The sequence below is a fragment of the Schistocerca serialis genome, chromosome 12 (assembly GCF_023864345.2).
Source record: "Schistocerca serialis cubense isolate TAMUIC-IGC-003099 chromosome 12, iqSchSeri2.2, whole genome shotgun sequence".
Lineage (NCBI taxonomy): Eukaryota > Metazoa > Arthropoda > Insecta > Orthoptera > Acrididae > Schistocerca > Schistocerca serialis.
In genome coordinates this window covers 18,088,523-18,105,134 of record NC_064649.1, presented here as the reverse complement: position 1 = coordinate 18,105,134, position 16,612 = coordinate 18,088,523, and the positions used below count along the sequence as shown (strand labels likewise).

General features: G+C 44.1%; 1 protein-coding gene and 1 pseudogene across 1 annotated transcript in view; both read left to right on the top strand.

Annotated features, from left to right (window-relative positions):
- Window positions 1–16,612, top strand: part of LOC126428279 (putative defense protein 3) — a 147,032-nt gene that overhangs the window by 4,395 nt on the left and 126,025 nt on the right. The gene's annotated exons all lie outside the window — the stretch shown is intronic.
- Window positions 13,932–14,049, top strand: LOC126428633 (5S ribosomal RNA; annotated as a pseudogene).

The window sequence follows — 16,612 nt, the reverse complement described above, 5'->3', positions numbered from 1 at the left end:
GCAAAACAGAAACAGTGAACAGTCCAACGTCAAGATGTGCAGCGTGGAGCGAAGTTGATTGGCCACGCCGTCATGGTTGTGTGGTCGAGGTATAGCCGGCACAATAGCTCAGCATGTTCGGTCAGAGGGCTAGCTGTCCTCTGGAATAAAAAAAACTGAGGGAATGGATCAACGATGCATTTGAACGGATGTCATGGGACGTCTGTCCCGAACAAATGCAAAGAACCATAGCGAACACAATGAGATTTTTGTTCTAAAAATGAAGAATTGGACTCTGAAGGTTCAAAAATGGCTCTAAGCACTATGGGACTTAACTTCTGAGGTCATCAGTTCCCTAGAACTTAGAACTACTTAAACCTAACTAACCTAAAGACATCACACACCTCCATGCCCGAGGCAGGATTCGAACCTGCGACCGTAGCGGTCGTGCGGTTCCAGATTGAAGCGCCTAGAACCGTTCGGCCACAACGGCCGGCGACTCCGAAGGGAGACATCCCTGTTCGAATGAACTGTCCGTCCGGCCATTGACGTGTCTAGTCGCTGTATTCACATTTGTATCTGTGTCGTGGTGCAACGTCCGTTCGCAGCAGCGAAGGCCCCTCCAGACGTACGCGCTTCCTGTTTGTTCTACACAAGTACATCACGTTATGAATCTTGCACTCAGTATTGGAAGTCTTGACTCCTGAATTCCTTTATTGCGACGTAGTTCATACCCGTTTATTTGTTGTTTCCATTTCTGTGTGAGGCCTATGCGGCATCTCGCCTACTCTCACTGTTCGTCACATTTACTTGAGAGGCTGATACGTTCTTACCACATGGCTCACATTCTACAACCAGTCCATAGTATGAAAACTGCTAAGACTACGGAACGACAAGAGGCACGTCAAATGATCGGATGCAAATTTCATAATTTTGCGGGAAAAAAGCAAAGAGGTGGGGTGCGAAGGAGGTTTGAACATGGATCTGCCGCTTCGTTAGCCCAACACCTTGACCACTGAACTACGACGCCGTCGTTGTAGCAGATTGCTCTATATGGCAGCCGGCCGCTGTGGCCGAGCGGTTTTAGCAGCTTCAGGCCGGAACCGCGTAGCTGCTACGGTCGCAGGTTTGAATCCTGCCTCGGGAATGGATGTGTGTGATGACCTTAGGTTAGTTAGGTTTAAGTAGTTCTAAGTTCTAGGGGACTGATGACCTCAGATGTTAAGTCCCATAGTGCTTAGAGCCATTTGAACCATCAATATGGCACATCTTAAGCTTGGACCGTTCTCTGCTTATATTTATTTATTTATTTTTTGCTGTCAGTACACCTTCCTGTTTTTATGCTCGATCTCTATTCAGATTAAGACGGGTTATCAACTGGGCTACCTTATCACAGAATCTGAGGGGGCTGCGTTGGTGCTCTTTCGAGTGTTCTGGTCCTAAAGCGCAGCCTTTAGTTAGCATTACTCATTTCAGTTTCTATACGCTATAGTTCCAATTTAAGACTTCACAATTGTAATTTAGATGAATCGAAAACCTTTAGATTTGTTTGATTAATTGTGTAGGCGAAATTTAACAAAAGTTTTTATGTAGCATCTCACACTTTTAATTATTGAGGGACAACTGCCACTTTCTACCCCATACACGTATCTCGTCTATAAATTTTTGTCATTCGTTTCACTCTTCTGACGACTCTACTACACTATGTGATCAAAAGTATCCAGACACCCTCAAAAACATACCTTTTTCATATTAGGTGCATTGCGCTGTCATCTACTGCCAGGTACTCCATATCAGCGACCTCAGTAGTCATTACACATCGTGAGAGAGCAGAATGGGACGCTCCGTGGAAATCGCGGACTTCGAACGTGGTCAGGTGATTGCGTGTCACTTGTGTCATACGTCTGTACGGTAGATTTCCACACTCCTAAACATCCCTAGCTCCACTGTTTCCCACATCGTAGTGAAGTAGAAACGTGAAGTGACACGTACAGCACTAATAGCCAGATATCTATCCACACCATCACACAGGAATTCCAAACTACTTCAGGATCCATTGCAAGTACTATGACACGTGACAAAACTTGGATGCCATGGTCGAGTGGCTGCTTATAAGCCACACATAACGCCAAACGACGCCTCGTTTGGTGTAAGGAGCGTAGACATTGGACGATGAAACAGTGGAAAAACGTTGTGTGGAGTGACGAATCACGGTACACAATGTAGAGATCCGATGGCAGAGACTGAGTATGGCGAATGCCTGGTAAACGTCATGTGCCAGCGTGTGTAGTGCCAACAGTGAAACTCGGAGGCGATGGTGTTATGGTATGGTCGTGATTTTCATGGAGGGGGCTTGCACCCCTTGTTATTTTGCGTGGCACTATCGCAGCACAGGCCTACATTGATGCTTTAAGCATCTTCTTGGTTCCCACTGTTGAACAGCAATTCGGAGGTGGCGAATGCATCTTTCAGCACGATGGAGCACCTGTTCATAAAGCAGGGCCTGTGGCGGAGTGGTTACAGTACAACATCCCTGTAATGGACTGGCCTGCACTGAGTCCTGGCGTGAATCCTATAGAACACCTTTGGGATATTTTGGAACGCCGACTTCGTGCCAGGCCGCACTGACCGACATCGATACCTCTTCTCAGTGCAGCACTCCGTGAAAAATGGGCTGCCATTCCCCAAGCAACCTTCCTGTACCTGACTCAACGTATGCCTGCGAGAGTGGAACCTGTCATCAAGGCTGAGGGTGGGCCAACACCATACTGAATTCCAGCATTAGCGATGGAGGGCGCCACGAACTTGTAAGTCATCTACAGCCAGGTTCTCGGATGCTTTTGATCACATAATGTAGACGATAAACGACAGCGACATCTGCAAACTTTTTATAGGTCGTTATTCGCTCGTCTCTGAATTCTATTCTGACACCTCCATAGATGTATTATGTAGGAATCCATGAGAGCTGAAGAAAAATTGTGTGATAAGCCCTGTGCATTCAGATGTCAGCTGGAAAGTTTCCTCGTGGGACACACTTTCTATTCTGTACAGGAGTTCGCACATTGTTAACTTTTCTCTGAAATGTGTTATTTACTGGTACACATCCTTAAAACTAATTTCCTGTTTCATCGATTTTTTACTTTGTTTTGTTTAAAATGTTCTGATCATATTTTAGAAAACTGCACTGGCTCGTTTCATGAAGAAGTAACTTTGGTTCGCAATTGGTCCTGCGGGACCTGACAGATTTTGGCTGTCAAGGGAGAAATCCACGAAACCTTAATTAACTACCGTAGGTGCATCAAACAGAAGTACCTACCAAATGGAAAAGAATAAAATAAAAATAAGTGGGCAGCAGAAAATTGTTTACGTCGACCTACAGGGTATTTTACACTACTGGCCATTAAAATTGCTACACCAAGAAGAAATGCAATGATAAACGGGTATTCATTGGACAAATATATTATACTAGAACTGACATGTGATTACATTTTCACGCAATTTGTATGCGTAGATCCTGAGAAATCAGTACCCCGAACAACCACCTCTGGCCGTAATAACGGCCGTGATACGCCTGGGCATTGAGTCAAACAGAGCTTGGATGGCGTGTACAGGTACAGCTGCCCATGGAGCTTTAACACTATACCACAGTTGATCAAGAGTAGTGACTGGCGTATTGTGACGAGCCAGTTGTTCGGCCACCATTGACCAGACGTTTCCAATTGGTGAGAGATCTGGAGAGTGTGCTGGCCAGGGCAGCAGTCGAACATTTTCTGTATCCAGAAAGGCCCGTGCAGGACCTGCAACATACGGTCGTGCATTATGCTCCTGAAATGTAGGGTTTCGCAAGGATGGAATGAAGGGTAGAGCCACGGGTCGTAACACATGTGAAACGTCCACTGTTCAAAGTGCCGTCAATGCGAACAAGAGGTGACCGAGACGTGTAACCAATGGCACCCCATACCATCACGCCGGGTATTCGCCAGTATGGCGATGACGAATACACGCTTCCAATGTGCGTTCACCGCGATGTCGCCGAACACGGATGTGACCATCATGATGCTGTAAACAGAACCTGGATTCATCCGAAAAATGACGTTTTCCCATTCGTGCACCCAGCTTCGTCGTCGAGTACACCATGGCAGGCGCTCCTGTGATGCAGTGTCAAGGGTAACCGCACCCACGGTCTCCGAGGTGATAGTCCATGCTGCTGCAAACTTCGTCGAACTGTTCGTGCAGATGGTTGTTGTCCCGCAAACGTCCCCATCTATTGACTCAGGGATCGAGACGTGGCTGCACGATCCGTTACAGCCATGAGGGTAACATGCCTGTCATCTCGACTGATAGTGATACGAGGCCGTTGGGATCCAGCACGGCGTTCCGTATTACCCTCCTGAACCCACCGATTCCATATTCTACTAACAGTCATTGGATCTCGACCAACGCGAACAGCAATGTCGCCATACGATAAACCGCAATCGCGATAGGCTACAATCCGACCTTTATCAAAGTCGGAAACGTGATGGTACGCATTTCCCCTCCTTACACGAGGCATCACAACAACGTTTCACCAGGCAACGCCGGTCAACTGCTGTTTGTGTATGAGAAATCGGTTGGAAATTTTCCTCATGTCAGCACGTTGTAGGTGTCGCCACCGGCGCCAACCTTGTGTGAATGCTATCAAAAGCTAATCATTTGTATATCACCGTATCTTCTTCCTGTGTGTTAAATTTCGCGTCTGCAGCACGTCATCTTTGTGGTGTAGCAATTTCAATGGCCAGTAGTGTAGTATGAGGTGAAAAGAAATCCAATCTGGTTCCGTGAAACTACCGCCAATAGTCAAAAGTGAACTGCAATAATCTAATTAATGGAGAGTGCACTCGACGCGGGTACAAGTTGAGTTTTCGAAACGAAAACACTTTCTGAAATGGCGAATATATTTGCCATCGTCGCCTTGAATTGCTATTTACCTACTACCACTACTGCGGCCTGCCGTGCTCCTGTAACTGTAAATGTTTGTCGAGTTAAACTACTGGCCCTATCGGCACTCCCTGATCTCTGTCCGTCCAAGAAGCCGGGACAAACATTCCAAATGCAAAACACAATTTTGGACACGTGGAAATTTGTATACTGTGGTGTATCGTAAACTCGTGAGTAGCCTGTTATTTAACGTCGATCGGCTCATTTTCTCTTGTCCCAACGACTACACTTATTCCACATACTGTCATTATCGAAAACTATAAAAATGCGAAAGTTTGGCACGGGTCCCCTGGTCCTGATAAGTGGTCAAAGGTACTTCACTCCCGTCTGCTGCACAATCGATATGACTCGTGGACAGCGAAACGTCGTTTCTCCGTTTAGTATTGTATTTATGAACATGGTCGAACGCTGGCAGCAATCTTCTAAGCTTAGTGTGTTGTGAGATTTCCACGTATAGCATTAGCAGATCCAAATCTGTGCTTTCGAATCCAGATTTCTGTGATTTAGTTTGCGACAGTATACCGGTTATCTTACATGGTATTAAGTGTGTGTGTGCGTACATTTTTTTAGTCCCTGAACGCAAAAGGTGAAACTCACGGAAGAGGCTCTCGACGGAATAATATCCGTTCTTGCAGTGTGCTGTGGGAGTGGAGTGCAGGTTTCGCACCGCACAATTCCGCCTCCTCCGCACTCAGGCTGGTCGGTTGTCCGGTTGTAGTCAGAGCCCCGCTAAGCCACTTAAAACACCTTTCCTCTTCTCCCACGCTCACACATACACAAACATGATCGTTCCTATGTCCCAACGTCGAGCTTCTCGAATCACGCAACGCAGTTCCAACTCGCTTCGTTTACGCGATACACAGGCCGACTCTACGCCGGGAAATCGGAGATTATCAACGATTAACAACTGCCAGAGAAGCGCAATACGTTCTAACTACGGATGTAGATTCTTTGGAAGTTCGGAACAAGGTTGGCAGAACACAAGTTGGCAGGACTGTTTTTCATAGATGCGCGATTGTTTTTTAATTCTTTCTACTGTTGCGTAACATTCAACTGTTGCGTTCAATTGGGCTCGATTCAGACGGTGGGCAACGTCACGTCAACGTCAGTGACGTCACACACCGTCAAAAACCCACTTGCATTCACACTGGACGGAAAGTCAAGCGACGGCAAAACTTCAACCACGTTTTGGCGCGCTATTGGAAACTCACAGAAAGTGTTCACGAGAGAGGATGGTGGACATTATATTTAGTCTTGATGAACTTGCTACTATTGCAGTTGCTTTAGATGATGAAGAAAGAGAGCGGAAATTGGCATGGCAATCAAAACGAACGTGGGTGAAGAAAATGATTTTGAAGATAATGTGTGAAGGCGAATATCACACATTGTATAGAGGGCTGTAAGAAGAGGAGACGTCATAAGTATTTACGAATGTCGAGACAGCAATTTTTTTTAAATTTGCTGTCTTTGATAAGCAGCAACATCAAGAAATCAGACACAAACATGCGCCGTGGAATTTTTCCACGAAAAAAACTAATTGTTTGTTTGAGGTGAGTATGATGCTTCAGCTTTACCAATTCCTTTGAGGGTTCCTGTTCTGTACCTTTACGTATTTTATAGAACAGAATATTTATTGTAATACTGCACACTATCAACAAATAGATGTATAGGGTAAACATTCACAATTTATGGCCCCTTGTCATGTAGATCTAAACCTGCTACAGTTCGTCCTGCATAAACTTTGGCACTGCAGAGAACCAACTGCACACTATATACGAATGTGGAGCATCGAACTTTTTACTGCAGTTGTACTTAAATACTCTGTGTCCCTACGAAATATTGAGTGAGACTCAGTACCAGAAAGTATGTAAATAAATACTATACATAAGTAAACTACTAGCCAAAATGACTATGTGGCGTAGAATACTCATATTTGCTTCGGAATGGTAAATATTACATATATACATGGTCGAAATAAACTTTCACGACTCGCGAATAATTGTGAAATTGGAAAGCAGGAAGGCTCCAACCTCTGCTAAGCGTTTTCACCTCCTAATCGTGAGTACATACATACATAAACAGATGTAGATGCGATGTTATACATCTAAATACATTACATACAAAATAAATATAATCCGCATTAGGCCTACAATATTCATACACTTATTCACCTGGGCGACCGATAACCAATCCAATTTTCTTCCATATTTCTTCTTTAAACAAACTGTCGCTGTATTTTTTGCAGCTCATGCCATACAACTCCACATTTTGGCGAACACGTTCGATTAACTTCTCGTCGTTCATGTTTAAACTAAAAACTCAGTAGATATTTTCGATGTGGAGAACACTGCTAGCAGAATCAAACTCGTGTCATGCGAGCAGCCGCAGAACAGACAGAAAAGTAACAGCCAATTGTAAGCAGTTCGCCAACCACGTGACCCCCACCGTCAACGACAAACTATTCTTTCAAAGCATACCGGCCGGCAGGCAAACTGACGTTGACGTGACGTTGCCCACCGTGTGAATCGAGCCTTGAGGAAAGCTGTTTAATGCCACGTTTACGCCTACATCTATACTCTGGAAACCACCGTGAGTTCCATGGCAGGGGGTACGTCCCATTGTGCCAGTTATTAGGGTCTCTTCCTGTTCCCCTTCACGTATGGAGCCCGGGAAGAATGATTGTCTGACTGCCTCTCAGCGTGCAGTAATTGTTCTAATATTGTCTTCATGATACTTATGTGAGCGATACATAGCGGATTGCATTATATTCCTAGAGTAACCATTTAAAGCCGGTTTTTGAAACCTTGTTAATAGACTTTATCCGGATAGTTTACGTCTATCATCAGTATCTCCGTGACGTTCTACCACGGATCAAGCAAACTTCTGATCATAAACAGCCGACGAGTTGCAATGGGTAAAGAATTCTTTACCTAGGTTTCGACAAATATAAATTTGCCTTCTTCAGAAGGTGGCAATTTTACATTAGTAAGGACTAATGTACCATCGCCGTTTTTACAAATGTCGGTTGTGAGCCCTGCAAGATCCATGTACTAATTTATATTTACGTGACAAACCCTAATTCTAGGGCTATATTTCATTTTTGACAAATGGATCTATGCCGACATTTGTAAAAACGGCGATGGTACACTAGTCCTTACTAATGTAAAATTGCCACCTTCTGAAGAGGACAAATTTATATTTGTCGAAACCTAGGTAAAGAATTCTTTATCCATTGCAACTGGTCGGCTGTTTATAATTTTATTACGTGGAGCCGTTGCTGTTGTGCAGCTATGTTTAAAATATTAAACTTCTGATCATTCGTGCTGTCCTTTTCTATATACGTTCAGTATCACCTGTTAGGCTTATCTGGTGCGGATTTCACACACTTGAGGAATATTCTAGAACCGGTCGCACGAGTAATTTGTAAGCAATCGCCTTTGAAGATTCACTGCACCTACCCTGTACTCTGCCAATAAATCGAACCACCTGCTTCACGCACTACTGAGCCTATGTGACCATTCCATTTCACAAAGTGTCACAACCAGGCATTTGTATCAGTTGCTCGATTCCAACAGTCTCGTTGATGTTATAGTCAATGGATGCTACATTTTCTTCAATCTGTGAAGTGCAAAATTTTACACTTCTGAACATTTAAAGCAAGTTGCCAGTCTCTGCACCCCTCCGAAATCTGACAATATTTATACAGCTTCTTTCAGATAGTACTTCATTATAAGTAACTGCATCATCTGCAAAAAGCCTGATTTTACTATTATTATTGTCTGCAAGGTCATTAACATAAAACAGGAAAGGTCCCTGGGGCACACCTGAAGTTAAAATGTTCAAATGTGTGTGAAATCTTATGGAACTTAACTGCTAAGGTCACCAGTCCCTAAGCTTACACACTACTTAGCCTGAATTATCCTAAGGACGAACACACACACTCATGCCCGAGGGAGGACTCGAACCTCCACCGGGCCCAGCCGCACAGTCCATGAGTGCAGCGCCCCTGACCGCTCGGCTAATGCCGCGTGGCACCTGAAGTTACTTGAACATCTGACGATGACTCTCCGTCCAAGATAACATTTTGCGTCGTCCCTACCAAAAAGTCGTCAATCGAGTCAAAAATATCCTTTCATCCCCCATATGATCATACATTTTACAATAGGCGTAGGTGAGATACTGAGTCATATGCTTTTCGGAAATCGCGAAATACAGTGTCTACCTGATTGCCCTGATCCAAAGCTTTCAGTATGTCATCTGAGAAAAGTGCGAGTCGGGTTTCACGTGATCGATGTTTTCGAAATGCATGCGGGGTAGCATTGAGGTGGTCATTTTGTCGAAGATACCTCATTATGTTTGAGCTCAGAATATATTCTAAGATTCTGCAGTATTTAGATGTTGAATCTGTTTTTAAAGTGATCCGATATTAAGTGGATTTTAACGATAATGGCCACGTGTTTGTGACAAATATTCAGCGCTCCTGTATACTGAAACGGTATACTGCAAATTATAAAACAAGTGTGTTTCATTTTAATTATAGATCAGTCCTAAGAGAGCACTGTTATATGAAGGAATCAACCGTCGATTAATCATTAGGTGACATTTCATTATAGCAATAATAATAATAAATCATTCAAAAAATTAGGTGTTTTTGTAAATCTTCGGTATGCGTGCATGAAATCTTCTGAGAGGCCCGTATCGAATGCTAACGAAAGTCGATAGCCGATCATGCGGTGGTCGATATTGTGTGTGACGTCAAAATGAGGTTACGTTTGCAGTAGTGGCAGAACGGGAGAGTCAGCAGAGCTCAGAGAACGTGGACTGGTTACTGCCTCTCACCTGAGTAACAAATCCATCAGGGACGTATCAACGTGCTGGTCAGGTCTTGACTGCCGGCGGTGTGGAAACGCAAAGGAGCAAGGACAGCTAATTCAAGAAGAGACACGTCTCGTGCATTGGCGAACAAGGACCGTCGAGTAGCACGCACGAACACCATGAAAAATCGCGAGAAATCAGCGGAAATGATCACTTGTGAGTTAAACACTGCTACAAGCAGTGCAACTAGTACAGTGACTGTGCATATCCATTTAAAAAGAGTGGTCGAGCAGCCACTTATACAGCGTATATTTCTGTAATCAATGCTAAGAGACGATTGAGGTCCTGTAGAGGCCGACGCCGTTGGACAATATACGAGGTCTGTACAAAAAATTCCGGGAGTTTCTCCATAAAATTTTTCTCTGCTTACTTATCGTGTCCTACGTCCGACCTTTGTATCTGCACAGTGAGTGTACTAATGTGTGCAAACTTAGCTTACCACACAAAGGGACAAAACAGTCAGTCATGGACTGTGCGGCTGGTCCCGGCGGAGGTTCGAGTCCTCCCTCGGGCATGGGGGTGTGTGTTTGTCCTTAGGATAATTTAGGTTAAGTAGTGTGTAAGCTTAGGGACTGATGACCTTAGCAGTTAAGTCCCATAAGATTTCACACACATTTTTTGAACAAAACATCTGAACTGTCTTCTCAAGCCCAGGGTGTCAAACAGACATTCTAAATAAATATGGATGTGGGATACGCCAATTATGCAAAACACCGTTTTTCTCAGTACCCAAACATGTTTCGGCACCACTGTGCCATCATCAGTGGGTTTTCGTTTTTTTTATTTATTCTGCAATGTGAATATTTTGTTAAATGATTATAAAATTATGTGCATTTTTACTTCAATCAACATATCGTTTCTTTTTGTAAATACCTTGACATTTGGTGTGCATGAACTTTCTGGATCACTTTTGTGTTAATTAGTACAGCTTGTCATCTGCAACCAAACGATGTTGATGAGAAAGTTTTTTGCTGGGAGTTAACCTATCATCTAGAATGTAATTTACTTTTTCGCGATGTTTTCGCGCCTATTTTCGTATTTACTTACGTTTTCGTGTGGCAAGCGCTTCCATTCTCCACATCATGTTGTGATGCATACGTAACTATAACAAGTATTTTACACTAATAACGTAGTAAAATACTTTTTCACTACACCAGAGCACAGTGTGATTGTGGTTTGTTATGTGTCCCCAGCCCAGTCAGTGTTCATTTGTTCACCAGAGAGTTCGGTGCCAAATTTGAATTTTGTTTGCATGTTACCTTTGTGTGTGTGTGTGTGTGTGTGTGTGTGTGTGTGTGTGTGTGTGTGTGTGTGTGTGTGTGTGTGTGTGCTTCCTTAACTGTATGTGTTGTCTTGCATATGGTATTCCTTTTGTGTGTAAATGGTGCGTCTTTGCAGATTTGAGTGTATCTAAATAAATACGACACTGGCCCTGTAAGGCAGCTAATATCAGGTGCAGATTGTAACAAAAATCATTATAAATGCTGCTGTCACGTAACTAGAATGCATAAATTAATAAAAGAGAAAGTTTGGGGTCCATTCTGGAAAGACAAAACAGCTATTCCCTTTTTTATTCTACATGTAATTTATCAGCTGTTGCTTTCAGGGGTCAAGTAACAAACAAAAATCATGTTCAATTACTTTTGACACTCAATAACAAAATATTTAATTCTTGGACATATTGAAACGATGCTTATTGAAATCGTCATCTCTATGTTTGAAAATTTTTTATCACAAGAAAGAACGATTATAAAAAATCCTCATCAGCTCATTTAAATCTAAATTGTCGTAGCTGGTCAGTGCACTGAGTTGGTGCAGAATAAATTTACGTTTTGAACCAATGAAAAAAAAAAAACTCATGTACTCAATGTGGCAGTAGGTTAGTATCCTAGCTTTTGATATTCAGTGGTCATAGTGTACGCAAGTTGGAGTGAGCAAAGTCTAGACTCAACGTTTACTGTGGCCTAAAGCGAGATGGTACTTTACCAAGTAGCATCTGCATCTCTGTGCTGGATCTAAAACGCTAATTCCTTACTCTGGCCTTAACTGAATTCACTCAGTCGCAACTTTCCTGTGTTTTGTAGAACGCTAATCTTTTTCTAGTCGAAATAATGGCTATTGCACACTCGCTATGGGTTGGAGCGACATGCACTATTTCTTTGCCCGCAAAAATTCCCGCAGGAATAATGAACTATCGCTTTGCTAGCTGTCGCCACGATACATGAAGCGTATTGCACTCACTTCGCTCAAAGCAAAGCTCTCAACGCCCTCACTTGTTTCCACATACTTGTGTGGGCCGTCGCGAGACGAAAGAGAGAGAGAGAGAGAGAGAGAGACAGCCTAAAGGTCTCAAAATGCTTTTCTATAATGGGGATATCCCCACTGGTCGCGTCTGCGTCGCCAAGTAGGGCTTCAGCCAATCACCGTCTCGCTAGAGGTGAATAAACATTTTTATTTTTCTTGCTGGGTCACAGTCTAGCCCTGTTAATGACGTCCAGCCACTTGCTCTCGGTCCCAGCCTTATTTACGTTACAAGGAATAACGTATTGTTCTGGCCTGATCCCTTTCTGCGCTGAAGCTCGCCGTTCTCTTGCCAAACGGGTTTTTATGATAAACCCATTTTACTAAGGTTTGAAGCTCCTCGTTCTTCCGTGTTTACGATTTAAAAACTGGGTTATTTCTGGAATCAGCCGTATGCAAACACAACTAGTTTATTTTTATATTTCCCCAGACATGTTTCGACACCAATGTGTGATCTCCTGTGGGTTAACTTTTGTTTTCTGTTAAGTACAATGTGACATTTGTAAGAATTTAACTACTGTAGGTCTAAGAAATACAATACTTGCAATTTGCTTTGTTTTCTTTGGACACTCACCTTAAAATTACATCACTAATTGAATTGTATTATTAACATCTATTTTAGTGCTCGTTTTCGTCGTCTTTTTGACAGCATGTTATATGCAAACTAGCCATGAAGAAAAATATTGCGTATTTGTGGAGAGCTGTTTCGAGGTTAGAGGCTATGTGCGTTTCTGTACTTACGTACAGTAAGCTTTCCAAAAATACGCCATAATTTTCCTCATTGCTAGTTTGCAGATAACATGCTGTCAAAAAGACGACGAAAACGAGCACTACAATCGATTTTTAATAATACAAGTCAATTAGCGATGTAATTTTAAGGTGAGTGTCCAAACATAACAAAGCAAATTGCAAGTATTGTATTTCTTAAGGCCTACACTAGTTAGATTATTACAAATGTGATATTGTACTTTACAGAAAATAAAAGTTAACTCACAGAAGATGACACATTGGTGTCGAAACGTGTTTGGGGAAATATAAAAATAAACTAGTTGTGTTCGCATACGGCTGATTTCCGAAATAACCCAGTTTTTGTGATATCATTAAGCACCTGCTCGGTTCGTCTCCAAAATGCGTTTCACTTTAACTTGTTTGTTCATGCCAGTCCATATATTAGTAGATATTGTTTTGTTAGTTTTCGGTACATGAGATTAACTGCAATGGTGGTGGTGGTGGTGATTAGTGTTTAACGTCCCGTCGACAACGAGGTCATTAGAGATGGAGCGGAAGCTCGGGTTACGGAAGGATGTGGAAGGAAATCGGCCGTGCCCTTTCAAAGGAACCATCCCGGCATTTGCCTGAAAAGATTTAGGGAAATCACGGAAAACCTAAATCAGGATGGCCGGAGACGGGATTGAACCTTCGTCCTCCCGAATGCGAGTCCAGTGTGCTAACCACTGCACCACCTCGCTCGGTTGCAATGGCCTTTTATTGATATAGTATAATTATTATTTTCTGAGGATCTCATACTGTATCGTCCTGTCATTATGGATCAAGCTCATGTAATGTCCGTAAAATCCGGACGCCTTACAATTGTGCATGGGCTCCTTCTAAATACTCTCCTCCGCACAATTGATACTCAGCTCCAAACGCCGTTTCCACTTCAGGAAGCATTCTCGCTACGCCTCTTGCTGGATCGCTCGAAGCGCCGTCTGCGAATTTTCATTTAGCTCGTCTATCGTTGCTAATCTTGGTCCTACCAACTTTGGAAATAAAAGAGTCCGCAGGAGCCTGGTCTGGATGGCAACGGCCATGCCGCAGTGGATACACTGGTTCCCGTGAGATCACCGAAGTTAAGCGCTTTCGGGCGTGGTCGGCAGTTGGATGGGTGACCATCCAGACCGCCATGCGCTGTTGCCATTTTTCGGGGTGCACTCAGCCTCGTGATGCTAACCGAGGAGCTATTCGACCGAATAGTAGCGGCTTCGTTCAAGAATACTATCATAACGACCTGGAGAATACCATCTTACGACCAGGAGAGCGGTGTGCTCACCCCATGCCCCTTTTATCCGCATCCTCCACTGAGGATGACACGGCGGTCGGATGGTCCCGGTAGGCCACTCGTGGCCTGACGACGGAGTGCTTAGGAGCCTGGTCTGGAGAGTACTGAGGACGAGGCAGCATAGTGATTTCGTTTTTGTGAAAACAGTCATGCACCATTGGGGATGAATGTGCGGGTACATTATCGTGATGAACAGTCATGAACTGTCTCGCCACATTTCAGGCCATTTCCCTCTCGCTGGCGTCGCAACACGCGCCGATAGTGCCATCGATTAACAGTTTGTTCCCGTGGCACGAATTCACTGTGAACTAATGCTTCGAATTCAAATAAAACTATCAGCACGGTTTTGACATTTGACCCGACCCGAAGAGCTTTTTTAGGTCTTGGAGAACCTTTCCCTACCCATTGTCAAGACTGAACCTTGGTGTCAACATCATAACCGTAGGCTCATGTCTCATCACCAGCTACGATTCTCTTAAGGAACATCTCGTCCTCATTTGCACGATCCAAAAGTTTTTCACAGATTGCGAGGCGAAGCTCTTTTTGGTCTTGATTCATCAGCCGTGGGACCAACTTCGCAACAATACGATGCTGTGTCAGGATTTTATGACATAATCCAACTCATATGTTACATTCTTCTGCAATCTCTTCGATTGCCATGCATAATTTCGTTGACGTTCCTTACATTACTGTTGTCAATAGATGTCGAAGGGCGTCCTGAACGAGGGTCATCTGTAACTTCCATCTGGGCACTTTTAAACCGTGTGAACCATTCTTAACATCGAGTACGGCTTAAGGACTCATCACTGTAGGTTTCCTACTTCATTTGGTGTGTCTCCGTAAAGGTTTTCTTGAGTTTACAGCAAAATTTAATGCAGACTCGTTGCTCCTCTTACTCTGCCATCACGGAATTCGCAAACTGGCGTATTGTGGCGAGCCAGTTGCTCGGCCACCATTGACAAGGCGTTTTCAATTGGTGAGAGATCTGGAGAATGTGCTGGCCAGGGCAGCAGTCGAATATTTTCTGTATCAAGAAAGGCCCGTACAGGACCTGCAACATACGGTCGTGCATTATCCTGCCGAAATGTAACATTTCGCAGGGATCGAATGAAGGGTAGAGCCACGGGTCGTAACACATCTGAAATGTAACGTCCAATGTTCAAAGTGCCGTCAATGCGAACAAGAGGTAACCGAGACGTGTAACCAATGACACCCCATACCATCGCGCCGGGTGATACGCCAGTATGGCGATGACAAATACACGCTTCCAATGTGCGTTCACCGCGATGTCACCAAACACGGATGCGACCATCATGATGCTGTAAACAGAACCTGGATTCATCCGAAAAATGACGTTTTGCCATTCGTGCACCCAGGTTCGCCTTTGAGTACACCATCACAGGCGCTCCTGCCTGTGATTCAGCGTGAAGGGTAGCTGCAGCCACGGTCTCCGAGCTGATAGTCCATGCTACTGCAAACGTCGTCGAACTGTTCATGCAGATGGTTGTCGTCTTGCAAACGTCCCTATCTGTTGACTCAGGGATCGAGACGTGGCTGCACGATCTGTTACAGCCATGCGGATAAGATGCCTGTCATCTCGACTGCTAGTGATACGAGGCCGTTGGGATCCAGCACGGCGATCTGTATTACCCTCCTGAACCCACCGATTCCACATTCTGCTAACAGTCGTTGGATCTCGACCATAGCGATCAGCAAAGTCGCGATACGATAAACCGCAATCGCGATAGGCTCCAATCCGACCTTTATCAAAGTCGGAAACGTGATGGTACGCATTTCTCCTTACACGAGGCCTCACAACAACGTTTCACCAGGCAACGCCTGTCAACTGCTGTTTGTGTATGAGAAATCGGTTGGAAACTTTCCTCATGTCAGCACGTTGTAGGTGTCGCCACCGGCGCCAACCTTGTGTGAATGCTCTGAAAAGCTAATCACTTGCATATCACACCACCTTCTTCCTGTCGGTTAAATTTCGCTTCCGTAGCACGTCATCATCGTGGTGTAGCAATTTTAATGGCCAGTAGCGTAAAACCATAGATTAGCCTGGTATGACCGATGTGGAAGCTACATACGACAGTGGATTCCTTCCAGGAGCAACAGGAGCAAGAGTGCCATCCTGCGACAGTCTCCTTGGTAGTGTGGAATTTATTAGATGAGATAGTAGCTAACCAGATGTCATTCCATCTCCGAGTAAGCAGGGATCTTATTTGCTACCTGCAAACCTGCATCTGGTATTGGTAAAGTGAACAGTGGGTGAGTAATCGTTCCTCTAGCCAAATGGTTGGTCTCTTCATTTTGTGGACCAAGTTTTCTGAGCAGAGCGTGTGTTATCCTTGTCAGCAAGTTGGACGCCTGCGCTGTCAATCTGACTGTGCGACCCCGGGCGTTTCCATTTCTGCGGTA